The sequence below is a fragment of the Oratosquilla oratoria genome, chromosome 30 (assembly GCF_046742065.1).
Source record: "Oratosquilla oratoria isolate Oo_2021 chromosome 30, ASM4674206v1, whole genome shotgun sequence".
Taxonomy (NCBI): Eukaryota; Metazoa; Arthropoda; class Malacostraca; order Stomatopoda; family Squillidae; genus Oratosquilla; species Oratosquilla oratoria.
Window position 1 is genome coordinate 51,495,078 of NC_134806.1, and position 7,292 is coordinate 51,502,369.

Genomic DNA, 7,292 nt, shown 5'->3' on the forward strand with positions numbered 1-7,292 from the left:
CAGAAAGTTTGCATTCACTTGATGTGTGTAAAGTGACCTGGTTATCTCGACAGCTGTAATGAAGCCAAACTGAGATTTGTAAGGAGAAACAGCTAGTAAAAGAGAAGGCATTAAAAAAAAAAAAAAAAATGGAAAAGGAAAGTGAGATAGGATGGCAAGAGGAAATGTGATCAACTTGAGTTTCACCAACGGAAACCAATAGCTCCGCTGTGGTCAGGAACTACCCTTGGGCCCTCGCATTGACCTCTCCAGAAAGAAACATTGACCTAATGTCTTTTTTTATTAGTGCAGTTCATTTCTTTTTAATGGGAAGAGAAGGGGAGAAGTTGCTGGTTTACAGCTCTTATGATGCAAAAAAGTGGAGAAAGATTCAGGAAGTCCCTGAGTTATGACAGTTGCATTCCTACACCATATCATAAACCACCTTCCATGGTGACTGATTTCCGTAATATTTATTGCCATCAAAAGAGGCTGCCTTATGCATGAGAGCAAATGCATGAAGGGCAAAAAGTTCCTAAAAAGGCGACATGAACAGGAGTGAAAGATACATATACCAAAAGGCTTTTTTCCCCCTTACAAGGGAGGTAGCAAAAAAACAAATGCATAAAAAACCACTCCCACCCAAAGATAAATATCCAAAATGGTGCACAGTTCTCAGACCATCATTGGATGATATATTACACTGCCACTCTTAATAACTAGTTCTTTGTATTATTATCATTGGATGCTCGCTAGCCAAGTGTGTTTAGAGCATCAGTACTTGTGGCGGAGGTCAAGGTGATATCACAGCAGTTCGAACCCTGCCATGAGTGAGTTGGACCAAGGGTATGGTTCATTAAATTTTCATGCTACAAAGTCCTCTGTAAGGGGCACTGTCCTAGCCTCCTGGTAGTAGTCGTGATGTTAAATCATTATTATTATTAAAAGAAAATAAATAGAAATTCAGGAAAGGGGAATGCACAGGGACAAGCACTGCCACCATTGTAACTGTGCAACTGCAGAAGTCAAGACACTCATAAACCGAGTACTTCCTGTAGTTGAAGACTGAACCCTGGTTAGAGCCGGAGGTATTGACAGGGTTTGAAGACGAGCAGCAGGGAGACGATTCTCTCTGACAACCATCACAGGATCACCTCATGCAGGTTTCTGTTGTCGTTCCACGGTAAGAAAAATTAGTGGTGGAATAAGGAGGCCAAATGGGGTGAAGACATTGGATAGCAAACACAGCAAGAGTATATATATATATATATATCTATATATATATATCTACATATCAAAAGCTTTCCCCCTTATAAGGGAGGTAGCCAAGTCAAAGGCACATACCCACTCCCACCGATTTCACCCCCCTTTCTCCCCTCTCATCTTAGCTCCTCATAGATGACGGGTCATCCCTGTGTCCTGCACACTGCCTGGGTCAGAAGCAGTGCAGCAAGACACAGCAGGGCTGGTTGTTATTTTTCTCCTTTCTACTCTTGCTGCTTTCTAGCAAGAATAGAAAGAAAATAGAAAATGATACAAGGAAAGGGACAGAAGTAGAAAGAAAGAAATGAAGTGCGAAATTCTGCAAGCAAGAGATGTGGCAGTATTGAAAAAAGAACTATTAGATAATGGTAAAAATAATAATATTTCAAATTTCAATGATGGGAAACTCAAAGGCCCCTAGTATCCAGCAACAGTCCATACCCTCTTGAATACAATGATGCTTATGTATGCATTATGGGTACATGAGGACGCCGACGTCGACTTCCTGATTATATTTTGTAATTGTAGCTGACCCCCATGTTCTGTGAACAGGCTTCATCACATTTTCTGACATTATATTTATTCAGAGTGAAAGAGAACAAGTATAACAGCTTTTACTTCATATTTGTAATGCGCATATTGTGATGCATCATCATACATCAGCCAACTTGATGTGCATGTGAATATTTGACTTGCATTGAAGAGGATAGGTAGATAACTCTGGGGGGAAATATTGGTTGTTTTGTATTAGTGCGGACTGTTTCTGTGTCATCCGTTTACAGTAGGAGAAACAAGATGTAGTCACCAGTTATCGGCTAAGGCATTGTGAAAAATTGAGGAAATCAAGTTGAGGTTGATAGACGTCCTGGGCTTGGCTCAGAGACCAAATGTCAGTTCCTTAGGTTAGGGTAGTGTTTCCCAACCTTTTCCTCAAGCGACCCCAGTACAATCCTCATCCTATGACCGCAACCTCACTAATCTATTGTAAGGTTATAAAAGACAAAGTTAACATCATTGAATCTTATTTTAGCAATATGAATTTAAAAATTTAGCTGTCTTGGCAAACTCAGGAAAAATTCTTGGTGACCCCAGGGTTGGGAAACGGTGGGTTAGGGTGTTGACAAATTTCTAAGATGCAAAAGAAACACAAAATCCTCTGATAACCCTCCTGTCCCAAAAATGTCAAAAGGTAAGAAAACAAAAGTTGACATGATACGAGAACAAGTTTGAGACGATGCTGCTGCCTGGAAGGGAGACCTGGACTTCCAGGAGTTACGGAAGAAGGTAATCATAGATGAGAACACTGCTGGAAGCAAGATGTAGATTTCAAGGCAGGTATTTATAGAAGGTAATAGTAGTATTTATGAGCTATGTGATTCATCATTCTTTGGATCAGGTGTTGAACTCATGATAGACAGCTGTTACCTGTCTGGATGAGAGCTGAGAGCTCGTATATGCCTGATATATGAGTAAATGCTGTATTCACCTAATGTACCTAATTGTAGTATACAGGAAAGAAGCAATGCTCAATGGCTCCAGTCTATATATATATATATATTTTTTTTTTTTTCATAGCCTCAAATTCATGTACAGAACCAGCTTAATCTTTACCCTTGATTTCCAGTTATATTTAGGTTTGAACTTGTGTATTGTTTGAGCTTGGGCTATATCACTTCCTGAGCTATTCCAAGGATTTATACATCCATTTGGAAAAACTATTTCTTCACATCTTTTAGACATGTTGTCCTTCTTAATTTGTTCCCATTACCTCTTAAATCCCTCCCATCAGGCACAGATACAAGGTGGGGCCCAGGCCCCCCACCAACACCCCCAACACCCCGAGTATGGTACACTCATCTCTAGTTTGACTCTCCTTGGATAAATACTTTTTAGTGCGAATTTATGATTTGAATTATATTTGTGAATTATGATTTTACAGACAATTACGAGCAAAACACATTAGGTTTCTGGACCAATCTTCAAGCTAATAGCATTATTCTTGGGGTTAAAATATCAGTGTGTTTCAAGTATCAGTTATCGCTTATCGGTTTGGGCCCCCCCCCCCACCAAATAACATTCCTGGATCTGCACCTGCCTCCCATCTTTAATCAGAACATCTCTTCTGTCAATAATCTATCCCCGTCAGTGACCTGAATGCACATGAAACTCTTTGCCCATGAGAATTGGAGTGCCGGCTTGCAGTGCAGCGATGCCGAAATTATTTCGGCCCTGGACGAGAATCAAACTTGACTGTTGGGTTAGCAGTTGCAAACGGTACCCCTGCACCATCAAGTCATATTGTATTAACATAATGATTAAGGTGAGGAAAGAAGAAAGCCAGAAATAGGCTGGAAGACAATTGTAAGCATTTGGAAAGAAAGATAATGATGGACGAGGAATATGTGCCGTTGTACAGCAGAATCAAGTAAAGAAGAAACAAGATTGAAGTCGCAAAGGAGAGACAAGAGAGATTTTACTTTTATGTTTGAGTCCTCTTAAGAGTAGGTAAGGAAGTTGATCCCACCCTCACTAAACATTTGGAATCGGTTAATTCATTTCCTTACGGGAACCCTACAGCTCCCAAGTAACTGGCAATGGCCACTGGGCAAGCCCATAGGTCGCTCAGGGACGAAATATTGTTGTCCAGGGATCATTAGTGTGGGGCAGTGTAGGTTTAGGATGAGGTGCCCTGTGTGATAGTTGCATCTGGAGCCACTTTCAATCCATGGTCGACCTTTTTTGTGGATACTGTGTCGAACTCGTGAACAGGTGGTCAGGAGTTTTATGACAGGGACCCACTACTTGCCTCTTGTGTTGGTTCCCGATAGCCCCAGCCAGGTGGGGAGGCAACCCAAATGTTGGCCTTAAAAAATCCAGCGGCTTGCCGCAACTGACAGGGCTTGGCCTACCAGGGGTTTCTCAATTCCCACTTCATGGGAGGTGGTTTTTTTTTTTTTTTTTTTTTTTACTGTCTCAATGAGAGATAATGACCCAAGTGCAAGTGTACTAGTGTCATTCTTAATTCTCTTGAAAGGATTTTTTCTTATTTATATATATATAATATATATATATTTTTTTTTATGGTCCGTCTTGAAGAGTTTTAATGATCTGGAGTGTGTATATGGTGGTACTGTAAGATGGATATTAAAATCCTCTTTACATCCCAACATTACCTCCACACATTTATTTTCATGCATGAAAGGGGGACATTTCCTTTGCTCTAAATTTTTTTCAATGTAGATTTTATATTGAAGCTTTTACAATTCTTCCAGTTATTTGAAATAAACTCCAGTACAAGCCAGTATTAGTACATACGTATACCAAGGGATTTTTTCTCCTTTCAAGGGAGGTAGCCAAAGTCAAAAGGCATAAATCCACTCCCATCCATTTCATCCCCACCCAGTCACCTCCCATCCACCACCCCTCCCTCTCATTTTGGCTCCTCATTGAGGATACATCATCCATTGCCCTGGGTCAGAAGCAATGCAGCAAGACAAGAGCACATCCACAGGAAGGCCACTTTAATCAGCAAAATAAATACCTCCTTCGTCCCCTCATGCAGAAACAATGAAGATGGGGAGAAATGTTTGGGCTGTATCAAAATATCATTCACACATAACTACTCTCTAACACCCCCCCCATCCCCTACCCACTCCCTTTCATGCACCACAGTATCATCTACACACAGCCATTCTCCACTCACCCCTAATGTTACTAATACTGATGCCAAGAAATCAGCATCAGTAAAACTGATAATAACTGTTGCCTTTGGTTTCACTGATCAAAACCCTGCAGACCCACAATGAATGGTAACTCCTCAAGCCCTCCCCAAAAATTCTTCCTGGGAAGAAACTTTGAACTGCTGTCTGTGTTGTATTACTGGGGGATTACTTTATATCACTTGCCTTGCAGTGTACACAGCCCTCGATTTAACAGATGCCTGGTTATTGGATTTTGGACACGAAAGACTAAATTCAGTGACTTGGAATAAATTTCTTAGTCCGTCTGTCCTCAATATGATTACATTTATTGGACCAATATCCCACCCCCCTGCACCCCTTTTTTTTTCTTCTATTAAAGTGATGGATGGGTATAGTAGGAAGGGGACGTTGTTGCCAGCTCTCCATTTGTGAAAAGATGAAGGAAGTGCAGTTGAAATTCAGAGAGATCTTTGGAACCCTATCCACCGTACAATATGGCCTGAGGCTGCTGGATAGTTCGTCGTATCTGACCAGATTAGATTGTTGTGTCAATCGAACAAACCAAGATCGGGACATACATGATCCAATCCGGTTGGATTTGACCAGGCCTGTCCAGCAGCCTCAACTCCAGATTGTACCGTGGATGGGTCTGAGACTAGGTGGCAACCCATTGGGGTTGCATCTCTAGATGGAGGTAAGGGAGTTGATGGGCTTTGAAAGTGGGTAGCAGGGACTACTCTCTGTCCAGTGGGGATCCATCAATTATCCAATTAATGAAAATTTTAAGAATTACTTGTCAACTTCAGGCAGTATTTTGTGCAAAATTATAGGTTTGTGCTTTTATAAAGTATAATTTTTTTTTCCCCCCGTTAAAATTCTTGTCTCCTATGAATACACTTTCTTTTTTATGATGTGCTCTGAAATACAATACTATCCAGGTAAGAGCATTATATGATCATAGAATATGATTTTTTCCACATTAGTTTCACATACAATGCAATTAAATGTTTTTATATATATTGAGTACATACATTCGTGAGTCCTCTCGGTGACGATACAATATCACAAGCTCTCCTTAAACATTTTCTCTTTATACTCTATAGAATATGTTTATGAACTATTATAAGCATTTCCATGTGTATGTTAAGTTTACAGATACGAATATTGCAGATGACATTACGGGAATAACACATACAAAGTCGGATTAACCGAACATTTCGGTTAATCGGACATTTCTAATCCCCCTTGGAGTTCTGATAAGTGGAAGTTTACTGTATTTGAATTTGGCATAAGACATTTAAAATTCTATATACCAAGGGCTTTTTTCCTCCTTACAAGAGGGGTAGCCAAGTCAAGAGACATACCCACTCCCGCCCATTCCACTCCCCTCCACCACCCATAATATTTACAATTACGAGCCAAAAACCCACCTTAAAATGTCGCTTGATTGTACGTGCAAACAACAGGAACCAAAGCATGCCATTCAGGAATAACCCGAGTACTCGACAGCGAGGCAGACATGAAGAAGGAAAGCAGCCAGGGACGATGGCAACAGTGGGTCTCATCGTATTCTTAAGGTGACAGCAAACTAGGCTAGCGTGCTACTTGCTTTTCTTCTTCGTTTGAGTCGAAACAACTTGTTACAATATTCTACACTTTTGTAAGAACATCTCCATGTGTCTAACATTTGTACTTTGTTTAACTTCTCTTAGTTTGTCATTCAGCATCTCACAGTATGATGCAACAGTAATTTGGAAATTTGAAAAACAATATTGTATCCAAAGTCGTTTCTACTCAAAATAGCAACAGCGAGTAGCATGCTAGCGAGAAATTCCCAGTGTGCTGCCACCTTTATTCTGTGTGTGCGCGCATTAGGTAGGCATTGGGCTAACATTTCCCATGTCCGTTTCTCAAAGTCACCTCTGTCGGAATCCTCTGTCAGGTGCGCAGTTTACCATATTTCTTGTACATAATGTGTTGATGTATATGCATTTATATTGTTACAAATAAAGATCCCTAATTTGACTTATTTTTACTCCATTCTAATTGCATGTGTAATAATAATTGGTTTATTAAGTGATAGTGATACACTGACAATATACAATTTGAGCTAATTTTAGAACTAGACTGTATTCACCTAATTGTATTATACAGGAAAGGAGCAATGCTCAAGGGGTTCAGTCAGCTATTGGGTTTTACTTTCTTCTTCATACTTGGCCTCAAATTCATGTAGTCCCAACTTCTTTATTCTTGATTTTCAGTTATCATATTTAGACGAACTTGTGTATTGTTTGGGTTTGGGTTATATAACCTAAGCTATTCCAAGTATTTATGGATCTGTATGGAAAA